The 21,493-nt window shown below is 36.6% G+C and overlaps 1 long non-coding RNA gene across 3 annotated transcripts in view; it reads left to right on the top strand.

The window, feature by feature from the left end:
• The window catches only part of LOC103795651 (uncharacterized), a 656,956-nt gene that overhangs the window by 491,246 nt on the left and 144,217 nt on the right, over positions 1-21,493 (top strand). The window lies entirely within an intron of this gene.

The following is a 21,493-nucleotide window of genomic DNA, read 5'->3' as shown; positions in this document are numbered from 1 at the left end:
CATATGTATGGACTCGATGGATTTGTATTAGTCATTAATTACTGTGAGTTTGAAGACTAGGTAATAGATTGGAAATGCTATTATTTTATTTTATTATTATTTTTTTGAGACTGAGTTTCGCTCTTGTTACCCTGGCTGGAGTGCAATGGCGCGATCTCGGCTCACCACAACCTCCGCCTCCTGGGTTCAGGCAATTCTGCTTCAGCCTCCCGAGTAGCTGGGATTACAGGCATGTGCCACCATGCCCAGCTAATTTTTTGCATTTTTAGTAGAGACGGGGTTTCACCATGTTGACCAGGATGGTCTCGATCTCTTGACCTCGTGATCCACCCGCCTCGGCCTCCCAGATTACAGGCTTGAGCCACCGTGCCTGGCCCTATTATTTTATAATGTTAATAATAAAAAAAATTATTTAAAAATTTATAAAAATATAAACCAGCACCAAAACTAGTGTCTTTATAGATATTGCTTGAGTCAATGAATGAATTAGTGGATAAATGGATTGTGGTCATATCTGGTACACTATTTTTTCTAGGCCCTTCTTGTGTCTGTAGAATTAGAATAAGCACTAATTTGCTGCATGACAGTTGGGGACAACTACCAAAATTAAATTTGCACAAAAACAGAGAAGGATAGTCAAATACATCACATTTCTTCAGCCTGTAATACAATTTTGGAACTGATTCTCACTGCTATGTAGAATTTTAAAAACATTATGAAGCTTTAATAATCAAAAAGGCAATTAATAGCAGTAATAATACAATGATGAATTATTAATAAGGACACGTTTAAAAAATTTTTTCAGGATATTTTCAAAATACATTATTAACACATTTTTGCCTGTAAGTAGTAAAATAAGTATATGTATATATCACCTAGTGACCAACTGAGATAATATTTCAGTTGAAGTCATTTCAGCCTAGCAATTGAACGATTAGTTCTGTAAACACTAGGTTAGAGGGACTGTAGAGATCATAGGCATAGAAATATGATGTTCCCTTACAAACATTCTCCATCAATGAGTTTTATGCTCTTGGTATTATTTCTCCAGTTATCTATGCCTGTTTAAAGCCCTGCAACTTGCTGGATGATGCTTGTATTGGCCTGTTGTGAATAACACCTTGTCCAACTGATTCTCACTCTTCTGTGAGAAACAAGAACACATTTGGAAAACTGTCAAGTAGTCCAGGGAATCAAACAATGCCTGAATATTCTAGATCATATCAATATTATGTCTGAATGGAAACTGAAGTGATGCAGTTTCTACCACTAGTCATTTTTCTTATTGGCATGTCAATATTCTACTCTCAGAGTGGCCTCAAGAAATGATTATGCATATGAATAACCTAGAGCTCCTATTTTTTGAATTATAATTAGAGTGACCATATTATTTGTCAACCAAACTAGAATATTTTTGAGTGAACAGAGAAACTCCTAATAGTTATTTGGGGATAACAAACATAAAATGGGAATGTCCCAGACAAACAAGGACATATGGTCATCTGAATTATAATGATCAATAAAAATATCTTTGTAGAAACTTGTTAGCTTGGTTATTTAAAAACTTTTTTTGTTGTGGTGATTAAGCTGCAATGAAAATGGAACTTTAAAGTGCGATCATTTTCTAAGCATCTCTGTGATCTCATTGCCTATTATTATTTGTTGAGGTTACTATTATGATTACATAAAATACTCTATGACAGTCCCAAAGTACACTTATAAGCTCATCAACTTGTTCAAATAATGAGAATACAATGTCATAGAATCAAATAAAATATCTTAGCACTCATCTAGTCAAGTCTTTTTATTTTACAGGTAAGAAAACGAGTATCCAGGAAGGCAAAGTAACTTGACCAGTGCTATACAGTCAGTTAATTGCAGAGCCAGAGATAGGTGTTCCCAGTTAACACCTATCAAATTGAACATAGTACTTCAATTGTTTAATATCTGCTTCTTTCCTTTTAATATGATATTTAAGACAACTGCTTAGAAGTAGAGTAGAATAGCTTGTAGCACACCAACCTTCTCATTGAGAACCACTAGAAAAGTCATACATTAAAAAGAAAAACCTTTTAAAAGCATCAGAGTGCTTCTGAAGCAATAAGGACAATAAGGAGAAAAGTTTACAAAGAGAAACTGAAAAAATGAGCTTACCTTTGGTAGCTGTTTTCCTTTGGGGGCACAGGGTAAAAATATGTTTGTTTATTCTAGGACACAAGGTAAAAGATGAGAAATCTAGATTTTGTGTGGATCGAGAGCCATTGATGGGGCACAGAGAAGTAAGCAGTTGTAAGACTACAGAGACAAAATTGGAAACTGGAGACTTTAAGATTACAGTGGGAGGAAAAAGATAAGAAATGGGCCTGATACACAACTGGTTTCCCTGCTCAAGATATTTGCTAAATTCTGAAGGTACAGGTAAGAGGAGCATATGAAACTAAGCAGAACACTTTTAAAATTCAGACAGGGATTTAGGGTTTTGTTTTGTTTTTTCCTAGTCTCACCTTCCTGAAGAGACAGGGTTAAGTATAGGAGCCCCTCAAAGGGGGTTCTGGTGAACATACCACATCTTAAAATGAAAAACACGTAGATCTATACCATAAAAACAACAGTGAAACTAAAGTTGGCCTGAGCTTTACTAAACCTGCAATTTTATGTTGGCTTAGTTCTATATTTGATTGGATTATAGCAAAAAGCCTCTACTCTATTTGCCTAGTAGAAGAAAGGACTGTCTCTGAAAGAAGATACTGTATCAAGTGGTGTCCCTGTGACTTTTTAGATATATAATGTCTACCATTCAGTAAAAAATAATTAGTCATGCCAAAGGAGAGGGGCATACAACCACACCCAAAAGAAGGCAAAACAACCAGCTGATCCAGTTATTATTGTTAACAAAGACTTTAAAATAAACTTTTAATAATATATTTTAAAAATAGAGAAAAAGATGGATGAAATAGATAGAAAACGGAGGATTTCACCAGAAAATTAGAACAGTGAAATAGAATTAAATGGAAATTCTAGGATTGAAAAATACAACAGAAACTAAGTGCTAAATAGATGTATCTAACAGCAGATTCAGCACAGCAGGAGTCAGCATTAGAGACTTGGGGTAGATGGATAAATAGGAAATATCCAAACTGAAGGACAAAGAGAAACAATGAAAAATAAAAGCACAAAAGACAAGTAGGACACAGTGGAAAATACATAATATACTACAAATTAGAGCCCCAGAAAAATAAGAGAGACTAGGATGGGAACAATATTTGAAGAAATTTACCTGAGTCATTAAAAAACTTACATTTTGATTATTTTTTTAATGATTGACATCAGTCTATATCTATGTGTGAACAAAGCAATAGAGCACGCTGCAGGAGATTAACTCTAACCACGGACTGCTAAAAGATATGATCCCTTCCTAGGCCAGAGCTTCCTTCTTGAAGTCCCTTGCTTCTTGTGAGAACTTTTCACCAGGCCACTTCTGCTAGAGTGACCCATGGCAATCCAGGCTTACCACTACCTGTCTCTGGACCCACATGTGTAAAGGTTGTATCCAGTGGTGTGATTTTAAAGGTCCAACAAATCTCCCTTTCCTCTCAGCGTACTTTAAATGTTCACTATCAAACTAACTCACTTGTGAGTTATGAAGCAACAAGAATAACAAGTTAATTTCTCCACATCCAAAAATATCTTAGCTAGTTACATTCTTTCTACTACTAGATCCACTCTCCCTCCCTTCCTCACTCGGCTGTATTTCCTAGTGTGTTCACAGATTGCAGCAGCAGGCTCCTAAAATGAAGATCATCCACAATATGGCATCAAGCATAGGCAGCCTTACTTCACACAAACTCCAAACATCCTCCAGGATAGGCCAAGTCCATGCCTTTATAGCTCTATTCTCTCTGTGTATAGTGCCTGCATTAGCTATAGCTATCTGCCGAAATCCATTCTACTTAAAGAACTTATCTCCATTACCACCTTTCTCATGAAGTTTTTTCTTATTGCCTAAATGTACTTTTTCCCCTCTATATTCTTCTTGAGAAGAAATACGTCATAAAAATCATGATCTCTGGAATTATATATAACTCAGTTTGAACCATAGCTCTACCATTTACAAACTGTATGACTGTAATAAATACTGTGACAATCAAGGCACAGGGTACCCAGGAAGAGTACCCAACATATCCTTAAGAGGAGACAGCATCAAGGATATTGTGATATTGAAACTGATTATAATAGATCGAATTGGATTTGTCAATGAAGGGAAGAAATGGAGTGTATATTCATCCAAAACAGATTCCTCTAGTAAATGTTTAAGGTGATTGTTATGTAGAAAGTAAATAAATTCAGTAACCTAGAGAGAAATGTAAACATGTACGTGAAACCATCCCACTTTCTTTTAACAAGACTTTATCTAATAAAGGAGGCAAACAGGTAATTTTCTGGGGTATTAGAAGGCATGAGATAACTACCGCACAATTGGCTCAGACAAAATAAGAACTCAAACACCCGAGGCCTCATCTCTGCCTGGGTCTGTCACTTTTAGGACAAGCATGGAATGAAGGCATCTGAGCTGGGTATTGGAATAAGAATAACTGAATTATGTGGTATTTTTAAGATTAGATTGTAGAGTATAAGATAAATAGGAGGGAAAGAAAAAAAGAGGTAGTTATTGGAATAGCCATGGATAAGGGATTCGAAATTGAGCTTCTTGGAATTCTTACAACCGGAACTTGGAAGTGACTTAAGAACAATGTAGAATGTAGGGTGTTAGAAAGAAACACTCTAATCAAGCTACAGAAAAAAGATAAGAATTAGATTCATGTGCTGATTTTTCTTCTACATCCCATCCCATTCATGAATCCAGTCTGTATCATCCTCTGCCTTGCTCAGTGACCAGTTAGCTGATGCCTAAAACTGCTCTTGGACTTCTTCTGTCTGGATTCAACCCATAGGAGACACTGGCAGGAGGAGAATGTGTTTGGGGTATTTGTTCTCTGCTCCCTCTCTGCTTTGTTTCCTCTAGAAATAGCCACCTTCTTCCCTGCCTCCTGCTCTCTCTCTCTCTGAGCTCCAGTGATCCCATTTTCTCACTTTCTCCTTTAGCCTCGGAGTGTTAGTGGTTTTTTCTGTTGCTGGTTTCTAAACTCTCCATTCTTCAATTGTTCTTTAAATCCTGCCCACATCTACTTTCATAAAAGTCTCTTCCGTTTGAATGATCTGGAGAAAATTATGTTTTATTTTGTGAATCAGACTTATACAATAAAATAGTGACAGATAATCTAAAAGAGTTCTAGCAAAGAAACCAAATTATCATCAAATAGATGCTTTTCATTCTTATGTATTCTCATTTTTGGATATAAGGACTGCACATGAAGCTGAAGGACAGTTATATACCTTATACCTAAAATTAGAGTTGGACAAGATGACTGCTGTCAAGAGCAGATCTGGACAAGAGCGTGGAGGGCCAGGTGGGAAGAGAAGGAGCACCATTCAAGGCAAACTTTTCCCCATTTCAGATTTTCCTTCAGTGCCAGCTTTGGCCCTGAGCTTGTGCTGCTGATTTTAGAAGAGACTGTGAGAGGGAAAAGCAGAAACACCCATGAGCCCGTAGTTGTCAGCCCTGGGCATCTGTGGCCGGAGCGATGGGCTCATGGCCACCTGTTGCTCTGGGGTTGCATTGCTTGTTTACGCACAAACCTGAAGATCCTGACTATTTCATAGCGCAGCACACATCCCAGCTCCCTTATACCAGTGTGATTTCTGGAACCCATCTTTCTTGCACTGACCATTAGTCACTTAGCATTAGGTAGGAACTCAACAGTTTTCTAAGTCTTCCAAAGTGCCCTGTTTTAGCTTGGTTGTATAACCTAGTCATGGCTTTCCTAGTAATAGTAGCTTTGAAGACCTGGGGGCAGTTTTTTGTCTTTATTGAACACTTACCTCTGTTTCTCACTCTCTGGCTACTTTCTGCACTTGGGTAAACTATTCAGCAATTCGGACTATGATTAGCAAAGGCTCAGGATCCTGATTCCAGTCTTCCCACTGAGAGAGGCCACTTGTATTCCCAGACTATCTGGGAAGTATAGAAATTCCTGATGGAAACACTACAGATTACTTCAAACACTCTGGAATAAGACTACAGCCCCTAGAATCTTCTGGGCAAAGGGTAACTTCCTGCTCAAGGACTCTCCAATCCAAACCTTAAGCTCTGAGTGCATCTCATGCTCCCAGGAGTCTGAGGAGCTGTCTCTGGGTTCAGAATGTAACCCTATGAGCAAAAGCTGTCCTGAAGTGACTGGATGAAAAGCACTTACGTATCCTTCAGTACCCTGTTCTGCTTCAAACCGGGAATGGACAATCCGCCCTTGCTTCAAACTCTTTAGTGGCTCTATGGGTGTGGATTTCTTTTTTCACGATCAGCAGGAATTTGATAAAATCTGAAAACCCCACATGATGTATGCCAAGCACATTCAGATTCATTTGCATATAAATCATCACAGATGATGCTTTATAAAAGATTTCTAAGATGCCTCTTAATAAGCATTTTCAAGCCTTTTTTATTTTACTGTAAACATTCTCTTTAATCTCAAGTGCTGGAAGGTTTGAATTTGGTTTGAAATGTCAAGCCCAGGAATTTTGAGCAGATTCTGTCAGTCCCAAGCTCTCCCAGTCTTACTTCTCATCCGTCAGCGATTGACTCAGAATCCCTTGGCCAGACGGATGAAGAGTCCCAGCTGTCAACTCACGTCTCCTACTGCTACTTTATACTCATTGGCTTTAAAAACAAGAGTGTTTTCATGTTTTAAATGCTCATTTACAAACCGTTTCTCATCTCCTGAGTCTCTGCAATGTTCCCTCTGAGGCCTCAATGCTCCCAGGGGAATTTTCCCTGGTTTAGGAAGAAATAGAAAGGAGCGAGTGGGAAGAACAACTCCCTTCTGATAAGCTGTCCCAGCTGACAAGCCCTTCCTCTCAGACCCATCCACTTAGATCAATGAACATTTCACAGGCTAAACCAGTTACCTTCATGAAAAGACAAGGCAGTTATGTAGCCACACATACAAAAAGGTACACAACATTAAAAACGCTTCCCACAGATTCCAAGCAGAAAAAAAAAATGTGTGTTTCCTACCTAATGGGACCCCATAGAACTACCTTTCTCCTCTCACTCAATTGCTCTTTAAACCACTCTTCTTTTTCTTATTATGACCTTTTTGCTAAAACACATCCATTGGTCTTCTCTTAAGCTGTGTCCTCATTTGTTCTTTATATTTTTCTATAATCATATGTTCTATATTTATAAAAACAGATCAACAAATGTGCAATTGGGAAACCTGCTCTTTAGTGATAGGTATATTTTAGTGTCTTGTGTGAATATTCAACTGAATTTGAACACATATATTAATACAATCAGTTTTTGCAGGATCGCTGTTATATTGACCTGTGGTACATCCTCTGCCAGGGCTTTCTGCACGTTGTCCACAAATATATACTGGATGAATTATTAAAGTATATTTAAAACACTAGCAGATACGTTATTTCTTTTCAGTCTCTGAGCAGGCTAAAACACAAATAATTATATCCGTAAAATGATGATGATATATGTAACACTATGGTACACAAAGTTCTTGCAAATATGGGCTATTTCCACATTCAACCTCATTTTTTTTTGTCTTGAGATACTGGTTCAGTTTATTTGCAAGCTGTATTAGCCCCAGTGCTAAAGGTGTCCAGTCACCTTTTCTTTTCTATTTCAGTGATATAATTGTAGAAGTATTTCCTTCCAAACCTCTTCTGCCAAAATATAGAAGAAAATTGAGTTCATTGATTTATTACTTTCTCTGGTATATGATAAAATACATGCTGAATGCCTCCTCTCTTTTCAATCGTAGTATTTTGTTTGGAGTGCAGATCAAAATGCTATAATAAAGGTATTAAAAAATAGAGTGGGGCAAAAACATGAAGCCTATTTTCCTCTCAGGTAATGATTCAGGGATGAGCAGTGCAAAGCTGCTAGCTCTACTTTCTCCATGGGATCTGTAGAACCCAGACCTTGGTCTTCTCTGCCATCCCCTACTTGTGGCTCCCATCTCTGGACCCAAGGCAGCTGTGCCAGCTCTTGTCATTCCCCAGCCAGGAAGAAGGGGTAATGAGAGAGAGTGGATTGTATATAAGTCAACCTACCACACAAGAATTTAGTAATTGAGTTACTTCTCACTAGAAGGGAGGCTGGGGAATATAATGTCTAGCTGATTTACCACATGCCTTGCTGAGATTTAGTGGTAAATTAGTGGAGAGGTTCTATTGCTAAAGGAAAGGAGCAGAAGGACAATGGAAAAACAAATTAGCAGTGTCTACCACAACTTGACAAAACTGTATCTGCATCCTGGATGTATGGGTCCATGTTGGGAAAGTGGGGTGAGTAGAGGAGGTGACTGGAAAAGAAACTGTCCTGAGAGGAAGCTTAGAGGAAAACCTTAGTCTTATAGACTTTCCTCTATAGTCAAAGGGAAGGAACAGTGTGGGGATAACATGGAGTTGACCACTTTTCTATTTCACCCTCTATGTACATGAATCTGAGTCTCCAGGAAAGAGAAAGGAGACATTTTTCAACAACACATACTTTTTCACCCAAAGGCTCTTGCTAGCATATGATGGAGAAAGAGCTATGCAGAATAGTGAGTACAACCTTCTAGCATCTCCAGAATAGACAGTGCTGTGGAAGCAGTTCCAATGGTAACACCTATCTGAATGGTGCCAGGACAATGTAAATACTATTAGGTCCAGTATTGGGTTAGAGCTGGCATTAGCAGACATGAGGACACACAAGCAGACTGGAGGACCAACTTCAGCAGATGAGAGGAGTGGGAGATAACTCAATGAAAAGCATTGGCAGAGACAAGACACTGTAAGCCCTGCCCCAATTTCCAGAGCCATAGTGTCAGAAGATGGTTGTTTGGAAGGGGTCTTCAGAAGGGAAAGTTGACCTCAACTCTGAATGAGACTACAAAGTTTTTGTGATGTCACTGGAAAAGTCCATTTTTAAAAATGATACGAACAGTAAAACATGTTTCCCTTTCTGTTTCTCTCCCCTCCAAAAATGTTGACATGTGGCATAATGTCTTGCTTATGCCCAGACATTAGTTTTATAGATTCGATAGTCTATGGTGATTAGGTACAGAAAAGTTGAAATAAAATAGCATTTACTGAAATGACTATTTACATTATGTAATGAACAAGTATAAAATAATCCAAAAGGCAAATCCTATAATACATTCATGAGCAGTTTTTTTTCTAAATTAACAGAGAACTCAAAATTGTCCTCTTCTAAGATCATTACAAAACCCAAACAATATAAAAGCTACTTCCCTCTTTGTATAAAAGGTCCATCCATTTTTGTCTCTCAATACACAGTAACCCTATCTTCAAAGTGACAAAAGAAGCATCTTTATGTAAATGCTTTGAACTGCATGTAGTGCAGACTTTACATAAGAGTCAAGTTAAAATTCATTCCACGTGTTCTGAAAGTATAGTATTCTACCAGATGAGTTTGGGTGGATGCAGAACAGTTCAGCACATTTGATTTTCCATTGACTTGATGTTTATGTTGGGTGTTCAATTGCTTTAAAGCATGACTAAAGAGTGTAAAATGTTACAGAAATTCATGGGTCCAGAAAAATTCTCTGCTCGGCTGAATCCCCTGTGCTATGTCTATATGTATTTTTTAGACCTATTATTTTTTTTCTAAACCTTTTGTGTGTTTGGAAATTGCAGTGTTTGAGGAAAGTGGTCATCACAAATAACAATTTTCTATTTAAAAACCTTTCAGCAGATAAGGATTTTTTTTCTCTCTCATAAAGGTGCAGGATTCCTTAAAAATTTCAAGAAGAAAATGAAGAAGAAAGGGTAATTTTCTGCAGGGCAATGAGATGTCTCAGCGATATATTAGATGACTTTTATATTTTTATCTCTCACCCTTCATGCCAAGGAAGATTTCTAAATGTTGACAGTATATGGAGTGTGGAGGAGGGGAGGGACTAATGTTGTCAGTGTGGTATAGGTTCTTAGAAGTAATTGGCCTTACTTATGATTTAACTCTGAGCGAAAATGCTGCAGGAAGCTCAAATTTTTATTGCCATTATTTTTATTATTTTTATTTAGTACTAGCTTTTCCTTTGAAACGTCTGGCCTCCTTCACTTGCCCTGATCTTCTCCACAAGTAATTGAATGCTGCTGATCATGTGGTCATCCCTGGATAAGACTCTCCCTTCCACCTCCCCCTTGACTGAGGTTCTCACATTATAATTCAAGATTTCTTTCTCTTTCCTTTTTTTTTTTTTTTTTTTCTTGCTGGCAAAACCTGCTTTTCACTTTTATTAAAACTGTCAAAACTGCCCAAAGGGAAAAAGTATATGTTTTCCCCTTGGTACTGAAAAGAGTGAAGAAGCATATTTTGGCAGTTTCAGTGTAGGTGTGAAATTTTTCACAGAGCTCTACTAGGGAGGTACACAAGTCTGGCCCTGTTGAAGCATCTGATATTTCATTGATGGCATTTTCTTTTAAAGGTATGGCCTAGGGCTAAATTAAAAGATGGGGATTTAAACTAGAAATGATAGCATGCCGTTGAAACAATTGTCAATTATGTGAAAGATACTGTTGCATATTTAGAAAACAAATGGTGCCCCTTTAAATTTTCCCCATGGCAAGTTTTATTGTAAAATGAAGATCTGGAGTTATACATCAAAAATATATTTTGGCTTCCAGAACCCACAACATAACAATGCAAAATATATTAGACTTTGAGGTATTGATTTTACATGAAAGCTTATCAGTTAGTGAAATGCAGAAACCAATAAAGCATCAACATGGCTAGGTAGGAGATCTGTTGATGCAATTTATTTTTACATTTAAACCAATTACTGGCTTTGCTGCATTTAAAAGCCATGGCATATAGTCTTAGAAGTTTTTTTATTGAATTGATTATATTGATTTCATATTCCATATTAAACAATAGTCTTACATTATGTTTGACACATTTTGATGACACTCATGAAAGTACCAAAACTTGGTTAAATTCTTTGGACTTTTTCCCCCCTGAAGATTTGGCTGCCCAAACATGAATATAAATATTTATTTCATTTTATACACAATTTATAGACTGGCCTGCTGCTGACTTTACCCCACATTTGTTTAATAACAGTGGAAACTTATTGAGATAAAATGTTTACTGCCATGCCCTGATTTCATCACTTTTAGAATATCAGGTTAATAATATATCAGATTTACAGAAAAGAGAATTGTGATTTTTAAATCTAATATGTTCCATATAACCAATCCTTTAAATTTAACCAGCAAAGATGTCTCAATACAATGAAGTTTTATTTTAGTGCATTTAGAATGCTTAAGAACTCATGATGCATGCAAGAACTACTTATTTCTATTCCCAATAGAAGATATCTGGGATATGCTTTGGATTCACAAACTCTTGTCAGCCCTCGCTCATTTGGTGATGTTGATTTTCTTCTCAGATTTTATATGTGTCCATAACTTTAATTTTTATTCTAGAATCAGTTTTAGAGATAGGAGGAAACTTCTCTAATGGAGGAATCTCTCCTAATCTATCACTCCGTCTTTGCTTAAACATTGTTTATCTTTTTCAGGAAACACCATTATATTTTGTAAGCACTCAAACTTTAAAGGTGAATTCTCATATCATGAATGAGATCGTTTTCCCCATGATTTCCACCTAAATTAATTGTCTCTGGGGCCATAGAGAATAAATCCACTCTCATGATTATAATTCAGATATTAATGGATGTTTTTCATACTTTGGCTTTCATTTCTTCAGGTTTAAAGCCCTCAGTTCCCTTCAGTCCATTGGCAGTAAGTTTGTAATCTTTTATGTAGGACATTCATTTACTCTCCCCTTAAGTTTTTGAGTTTTATCCTAATGTTGATGTTTCTTAGTAAACATCTCTCTTACCAAATTTTCTGTTATAATGTACAATTTACATAAGATTTTTAACAAATTTATTCTGATCAAGATAAAATTGTAGCACGGAAATTTGACATTTTGTATGAATCACAATTTGGGTTCCCAGAACACCATGTGTGTATATATATATATATATATATATATATATATATATATATCCTTTCGTCTTTGTGCATCTCAGCATTCACCCCATGCAACCATCAAACCAGCAGTCTAAGAAGCAGGCAGGGAATTTCTCAAATGCTCCAAATAGCTGCACATCACTACAGATTATGACTGCTTGGATTTAGGGAACATTTTTTTGGCTGAGGAAACATTCCAATGGGATAGATTAATCTATGTAAACCACATAGCTCAGCTGAAACTGCTGTTCAGCATTCTAAATTGCCAGCTCTGTCGCCTTTCTGCACAAAAAATGCACATTTCTCCCTATAATAAAGATATTTTATAATAGCAATAAGGCAACTCCAGGGTGTGTGGTTATCACGAGATAATCATACCCTAGAGGGATTACAGACACTTGGCTGTGCCTCATAACACCCCATGTGTGTGTTTATCTCATGATAACCATACTCGCTTTTGTATCTTATTACCTAATTATCCTCTTCTAATGCAAAATACTAATTTTTTGCCTGAAACAATATGTGCAAGGATGCATTGCTAACAATCACAGGAGGACATTGACAAACAATGCTGCTGTTACTGTAGATTTACTTCCCAGAAGAAAACAGATATACAAGAAAAAACTTGTAAGAGTGATATGTGATGATTCCAGTCCATCTTTGAATGAGCTGCTTCTTCAAAGAACTATATAGAGGTCTTTGTTTTACCCACTAATGCTATAAGATACATTATCCAGACATTTTTTCTCTTAAAAGATTTTTCAGTTATAATTGAAAACTAAAGAATGAACAAAAATTTCAAGCCTGAAAAAGTTAAGACACTGACTTCATTTGCTTCCAAAAAGTTACTGACAGAAATTGATTTTGATTTATTGTTATCTAATTTAAAAAGAGTATTTGTATGCTTCTTAGTCACTCCTCTACATATATTTCCCCTGTCAACCTTTCAAGTTGAAAAATATGTATTAAATTTTGTACCTTAAAGTAATGTGATTTAAACGAGTTCATCAATCTCAAATCATTTTACTAATTTTTATGGAGTGGAATTATTGCCTACATAATTATCTCAATTCTGCATAGTAATATTATTTTTATCTTATTTTATTATATAACAAAGCCAATAGTGGTTAAGTACAGATTTTCTATGAATGTTATCTCAAAAATGAAGATTTTCAAGTTTATTTTCTAAAGCTGTATTTCTAGATCTTTGAGTATATTTCAGTCCCTGCAAAGATCATTAAGGACTTTCTTGTATTTCATTACTTCAATTGAATTATTTCAAGCAAAAATAAAATCTAGTTTTTAACGACTTTTACAAAAAGTTGATGATACATTATCGAAGATCTTTTATATATATCTAGAGAGACACTTGCACACCTATGTACATACACATAATACATATGTATATGTGTCTATATGTAGTGTACATACTGTTTTTATATAAAGAGAGTGTACATATATACTCTCATTTTTCTATATTCTCATCAAAATGGCTTGTGAAAGATTTTATATATATATATATATGCCATTTTGATGTCTCAAGAAAACTATTCTTTTTTGTAAGTCCTAAATTATAAAGCTTAGAATTTTCCTGCAACCTGCACCCAAATACCACCTGTATTTTTCATAAATATGACATCAGTGCTTGTTTTCAAAGACTATGACTATTACTCTCAAGGCCACTCTTTATATTTTCTTAACCTTACAAACTTGGTTTCCTTTTCCTGGATTCTACTTCATAAATATCAATGGTTTAAATTTGTTTCAATTCAATAAACCTGGTCTCTCTGAACTGTCTGGTTATGGGCTGCAAGATGAGCTGCTGTTCTATCCCAGAAGTCCTGTTCCAAGTGTACATTCTTGAACTTTGATTTTTAGGGATGGATTATCCATCTGCATTTACTAACAGAGACTGCACTAAATCTCAATCCATAAATGGCAGGTAGATACAGCAACAATTATTAGTGACTTGAGGGCAGCATTAGGTTGTTATTAAGAACTAAACAGTAAAATAAAAAATACTTTTAGAAGTTTGATACTCCATTAGCAGGAAATATGCAATGTTTACTTAACTCTCAATTATTCCCTGGCAGGTAACTCATGGAAAACACTATGTTCTTGTTTTTAGACACAATTATATTTTCTTAGAACTTAAAGATATCTTAGACCTCATCTATTCCAATCACCTCTTTTTATAGCCAAGAAAATTTGACAACACCACCTATTCTATTTGTCTTTATGAAAGAGCTGAAAGGGAAGATCTTTTAAATCGATATACATAATTATCTACACTAGAGATGGTGTAAGCCTGAAATTAAGCAAAGTTAGCTAAGGAAACTTTCCTAGATGAATGCTATGTATTTTTCAATCCTTTCTTAGTATGCAGTTGGGGAACAAGACAGAGTAGAATAGCCTGAATAGGTGAAAATATTGTGAAGCATTTCAAACTTTTGAATGCCCCGTATTTTCATTTGACTTAAATAAATTTCTAAAGGTAGTAGGAGAACCCTGTTAGAATTCACTAGATATCAAGGAGATATAATGAAGAGCCTCACTGCTAGAAAACATTTAGATCCTGGATACACTAGCACAAATATGCTTCATTGCTGAAATCACACGAAAGAAAGGGAAATTTTCCCAGAACTAATACATACGTACATAAATAAAAAGGAACAGTGAGCTGAAAGCAGAGTAAGAGTTGCCAGATGTAAGTAAATAGGAAAGAAAATGCTGCCCTTGGGGTAAATGTGAATGCTAGTCCTGGGATAGGAAAACTATGCCTTAGACATCCATGCTTTTTTTAAAAATTTTTTTGAGATGGAGTCTTGCTCTGTCTCCATGGTGGAGTGCAGTGGTGTGATCTCGGTCCACTGCAATTTCCAACTACTGGGTTCAAGTAATTCTCTTGCCTCAGCCTCCTGAATAGCTGGGATTACAGGCACGTGCCACCACACCAAGCTAATTTTTGTATTTTTAGTACGGACATGGTTTTCACCATCTTGGCCAGGATGGTTTCTATCTCCTGACCTCATGATCTTCCCACCTCAGCCTCCCAGAGAGACCCATGCTTTTTTTTTAATGGCAATCCAATTTGGGGAGAAGTTAATAATAAAAATTTTAAAAAATACTTTGGAAACTAAATACTTAAACTGTTTTGGAAACAGTTTAAAATAACACGGCATAGATAAGAAAACAAAGGAATTTGAAGAAAAACAACTTACAACTGAATAATTAAGATACTATAAAACAAAATTTGCTCAATGCTGCAAAAATGACACATTAAAGGGATATTTACAGCCTCACACTATATTAGAATTTTTTAAAACAATATTAACATAAGCATCAATAAGAAATTAGAAAAGGAAAAATGAGTACTTAAATATTACAGATAACCTAAAGCAATAGACACATTTCTAAAAAAATGTAACTTATTATAAATGACTTGAAAAGGCATTGAAAATATATATATTGTATATGTATTGAAGTATTTGAAAACTAGGACCAGATGGTATTACTAGCCAAGTCTAAAACCTTTCAAAAAGCATACCATTTCAATCTTATACAAATTCTGCCAGAGGACATTAAAATGGGGGGCATTACAAGTCGTACTATGAGACTAGTATAACTCCAAAATCAAAACCAGTAAACAGGTATGTAAGGTAAAGAAAAAAAATCACAAGTCCCTTTCATTCATGATTTTATATGCAAAAATTTTCAAAACACATCCAATGTTAGAAAAAAGTAAAACAAATACCAACTTACTTTTAGTACAGCAATATTCAAGGATGGTTTAATGCCAGGAATCATAACTGTGATTCACCAAATTTGCAGATTAAAGGATAAAACTTAATAAATTTAAAAAAAAGTTTGATAAAACTGAATATCCACTAATATATTTGTATAAAACAAACACACACAAAAACTCTTATAGCATACCAGGTCTTGAAGGGAATATTCTTTAACGATAAAGAATATCTACTCAATACTGATATAAACCAATGGAACATACTAGAGAACCCAGAAATAAGGTCACACACATAAAACCATCCGATGTTTGACAAGGCTGACAAAAAACAAGCAAGGGGGAAAGGACTCCCTATTCAATAAATAGTGCTGAGATAACTGGCTAGCATATGCTGAAGTTGATACTAGACCCCTCCCTTACACCATATACAAAAATCAACTCAAGATTAATTAAAGACTTAGTGCAAAACCCAAAACTATAAAAACCCTGGAAGACAACCCAGGCAATACCATTTTGAACAAAGAAATGGGAAAAGATTTCATGATGAAGACACCAATGGCAATTGCAACAAAAACAAAAACTGACAAATGGGATCTAATTAAACTAAAAAGCTTCTGCATAGGAAATGAAAGGATCAACAGAATAAAGAGCCTACAAAATGGGAGGAAATACTTGCAAACAATACATCTGACAAAGGTCTAATAGCCAGCATTTGGAAGAAACTTAGACAAATTTATAAGAAAAAACACCCATTAAAAAGTGGGCAAAGTTTCTGCTCGTTTTCTGAAAAATGAGCAGAAACTTTTAAAAAGAAGACATACATGCAGCCAACAAGCATATGAAAAAAATAAAAGCTCAATATCCTTGATCATTAGAGAAAAATTCAGATCAAAGCCACAATGACATACCATCTCACACCTGTCAGAATAGCTATTATCACAGTCAAAAAATAACAGATGCTGGTAAGGTTGCAAACAGAGGGAACATTTATATGCTTGGTGGGAGTGTAAAATAGTTCAACCATTCTGGAAAACAGTGTGGCAATTCCTCAAAGAGCTAAAAACAGAACTACCACTAGACCCAGAAATCCCATTACTGGATATAAACCCAAAGGAAAATAAATCATCCTACCATAAAGTCACATGAACACATAGGTTCATTGCAATACTACTCACAACAGCAAGACATTGACTGAATCTAAATACACATCACTGGTAGACTGGATAAAGAAAATGTGGTGAATATATACCATGGAATACTATGCAGCCATAAAAGGGAATGAGATTATGTCCTATGCTGAAACATGGATGGAACTGAGGGCCATTGTCCTTAGCAAACTAATGCAGGAATAGAAAACCAAATACCACATATTCTCACTTATAAGTGGGAGCTAAATGATGAGAACACATAGACACAAAGAGGGGAGACACTGGGGTAGAGGATGGGAGGAGGGAGAAGAGCAGAAAAATAACTAATAAGTACTAGGCTTAGTAGCTGGGTGATGAAATCTGTAAAACAAAGCCCTGTGACACGAATTTACCTATAGAACAAATCTGCATGTGTACTCCTGAACCTAAAATGAAAGTTGTTTTTTAAGTATCTACCTACAGCAAACAACATTCTTAATGGTTAAACATTAGAATGATAACTGTTAATATTAGGAGGGATGTACATTTAAACTAATTGTTGCCAACAGTCTTCTAAAGTTTCTAGCCCCTACAATAAAAGGAGCAAAAAATTTATATGGTTTGGAAAAGAAGAAACATAACCTGTATTTGTTGATAAAATATTTCTCAATATAGACAATCAGAAAGAATGGTATGGAGCAATATTTGGAAAATTAGATTAATAAAAGTTGATAGACATATAAAATGATACAAAACCCATTATATTTGTAAACAAAAGCAATAAATGATTGACAAAGTAACAATGAACAATAACAACAAATAGATGATTCCTAAACATCTAAGGAAAACGTGCAAGACTTTTAGAAAAATTACACACAGAAAGACAAAGAAAATCTCAGTGAGCAATACTATATGCATGGATTTAAAAACCACCCCGAATCACGGAAAAGTTTGAATGCAATTTCAATCAAAATCCCAATGGGAATTATTAAAGGAACTTGACAAACTCTGAAATATATAGAAAAGAGATAAGGCAAAAGAAAAATCAAGCTACTGCTAAAGAATAGTAAGATGGGGGCTTATTCTGCCAGATATCAAAACTCATCATGCAGCTGTAGTTTAAGACAGTATGGCACTGGTGCAGGGAAAGACCAAGAGATCAGTAGAACAGAAAAGAAAAATGAGAAACAGTTATAGGCATCTCTGGAAATTTGATGTATGACAAAGGTGGTGTATAGTCTGTGGAAAAAAATGATACAGATTAAATGCTGCTGCAAAAATTGTTAATTCATATAGCAAAATCACTTAGAACCTTACATTGTGCAAGAAAATAAACAAATAGATTAGAATTAAATGTGTAAGTCAAAATTTTGAAACTTTTATATTACAGTTTAGGAGACTTTTTAAACTCAGAATTGGAAAGATTTTCTTTGGCAAGAAATCTTTGTTGTCTCTTTTACCTCTTTCTATTTTAATAAACAAATTTAAAATTATAAAATCATCATACAATTTTAAATTTGTTTATTAAAATACGAAGAGGTTAAAGAGACAACAAACTTGAAGAATATGTAATCGGCAAGGCTTAATAGCAGAATATCAAAACAGCTACTACAAATTTTTTAAAAACCTGATAGAAAATTTATGTTTTAGATTGCTAAAGGCCATAACTCCTATCTGATCATGAGAAAAACTTTAGACAAAGTACAATAGAGGAGATTTGTACAAAATACATGACCAGTACACAAAACTGCCAAGGTCAGCCAGGCATGGTGGTTCATGCCTATAATCTCAGTGCTTTGGGAGGCAGAGGCAGGAGGATTGTTTGAGCAAAGGAGTTTGAGACTAGCCTGAGCAACATAATGAAACCTTATCTCTACTAAAATACAGAAAAAAAATTAGCTGGGTGTGGTGGCACATGCCTCTGATCCTACTACTTGGGAGGCTGAGATGGGAGGATGACTTGAGCCTGCAAGGTTGAGGCTGGAATGCAGTATTGCAATCACTGCTTACTGCTTCAAGACTGTCCCAAACAAATAAACAAAACCTGCCAAGGTCATCAAAAACAAGGAAATGTGAAAAATTGTCACTGCCAAGAGGAGCCTAAGGAGACACAAGGATCATTTGTAATATGGCAGCTTAGATGGGATCCTCAAAAACAAAAAAAGAACATTAGACTAATGTCAAGGAAATCTAAACAAAATATAGACTTTATTTAATAATAACATGTCAAAATTAGTTCAACTGTAACAAATGTGCCACATTACAAAAAAAGTTGTTAGAGTAGGGGAAGCTGCAGAATATATGAAAATGTCTGCACTCTCGTCTCAACTTTTCTGTAAATCCTAGCACTTTGGGAGGCTGAGGCAGGCAGGTTGCTTAAGCCCAAGAGTTTAAGACTACCTGGGCAACATTGTGAAACCCCTGTCGCTACAAAAAGAAATACCATAAAGAAAGTAGCCAGGTGTGATGGTACATGCCTATAGTCCCAGTTCTTTGGGAGATGGAGGTGGGAGGATCATTGGAGCCTAGGAGGCCAAAGTTGTGGTGAGCCAAGATCACACCACTGCACTGCAGCCTGGACAACAGTGAGATTCTGTCTCAAAATAAAAAGTAGAGTATATTTTAAAAATGCATATGTATGTGTATATACATACACATATATAATATGTATAGTATGTGTCTACATAATATGTGTGTGTATATATATATAATATATATCTATATATTTTTAATATAAGCAAAAGATGGAGCAGGAAAAAAATATTGCAGCAAATACAAACCTGTGGTTTATAGCCTAGATCTTCAAAACATACACACATTCTCATATCTGTAATAAAGATATTGAATAATAAAAGCATTTAAAACTGAAGAAGACTTCATGCTTGGATGATTGGGAGAATTCAGTAAAATTCACTAAAATGAGTAAGTTCAGGGGAAGATAACATTTAAAGGGGAAATGAAGTTTTCAGATCTGCTGAGCTTTAAGGTTCTGGCAGAATATGGATCAATCTGACCAACCAACAACAAATTGGCTAGGGTAGTGATGCGTGTGGGAGGAAACATTTGCCTGGCCTGGTGAACTGTGGAGGCATTCCTGGAGCTGAACAGATGTAGGGCCAGTCTTCATTCTGCATCTTGGTTCAGAGCTTACAGTTGTGCCCCTGACTCCATACCTGCAATCCCCTGACAGTTTCTGCAGCATAAACTGACTTGCTTTTTATTGACTTTGCTTTTCCCCATCCCTAGTGGATAATAAGAGTTCAGCTTTTATTTGTAAATATATTTGGGTTGCTAAGTAATGTACACCTTTCTCAACTGCTGTCTTTATCTCTCCCACTGTCTTTATCCTTGGAAGCTTGTGATGGTTTTTATTCTCTGTGGTTGATTTGGTGTGGGGTAAAGATAAATTCATATGTCCAATAGGCCATGATTTACTTGGAATGTCTACTTGAAACTTACCTTTAGGAAGAGGGGATTCAAGATGGTGCAGTAAGAACAACTCAGGATTGCAGCTCTCAGTGAACGCACAGAGGGTGAGTCAAAGCCACATTTCCAGACTGATCTTTGTTGCCCACAGAACAGGGAAATTCCCAGATGTAGGAGAGACACGGGACACCAGCACAGCTGTTTTGGCTGGTGCGGCCGCTTCAGCCGGTGCCACAGCCCTCCGCAACACTCCGCACAAAACACACTGGTCTGGGTGCCCTGTTAAACTGGCAACCTGAGATTTGGGAGGGCAGATTAGCATATCCATCTGATTAAACAGGACTTGGACAGTGAGCCAGACCAGGAGACTCTTGGGAAGTGGCGTTTGAGCCAGCACAGTGGGTCGCTGCATGGGAAATCACACAGATCCTGGTGCCCTAACAGCAGGTGACTGAAACACCTGGGAGAGAGCCAACTGTTCAACTTAAAAAAAAAAAAAAAAAGTTGCTCTGAGGCAGGGGGCCAGGTGAGCAGGCTCGGTGGGTTTCACCCTCACAGGGACAAATAAAATGGCGATTTGAAATGCTCCGGGTGGAGAGTTTCACTGCGGGCACAGCTGAACCCAGGACGGTGCAGCTCAGTTGGGGAGGGGTGTCCACCATTACCGAGGAAATCCACCCTGACTGAGGTACACTCCCATTGCTGACCCAGCCTGCCGTTGCCAAGGCAACCTGCCATAACAGAGAGACTCCACCCCACGGTGTAGCCCATGGCAGCAGGGCAGAGACCGAGGCTGCAGGGCAGAGCCCACAACAACAGGGCGGACCCCACGCCAGCAGGGCAGAGCCTCGGCAGGCAAATAGTGACTAGACTGCCTCCTAGCTGGGCAGGATAGTGCAACGGACACTCATAAAGAGAGCCCCAACTCCCCGAGACAGAGCATGTGAGGAAAAAAAGGGATTTTATGAGTTCTGCTGCAGCAGACTTAAACGCACCAGTCTAACAGCCCTGAATGAACAACGGAGCTCACAGCTCAGCAGTTGAGCTCCTATAAAGTACAGACCGTCTCCTCAAGCAG

The sequence above is a fragment of the Callithrix jacchus genome, chromosome 8 (genome assembly GCF_049354715.1).
Source record: "Callithrix jacchus isolate 240 chromosome 8, calJac240_pri, whole genome shotgun sequence".
Lineage (NCBI taxonomy): Eukaryota > Metazoa > Chordata > Mammalia > Primates > Cebidae > Callithrix > Callithrix jacchus.
The sequence above is the reverse complement of the archived record's forward strand: the minus strand, read 5'-3'. Positions and strand labels throughout refer to the sequence as shown.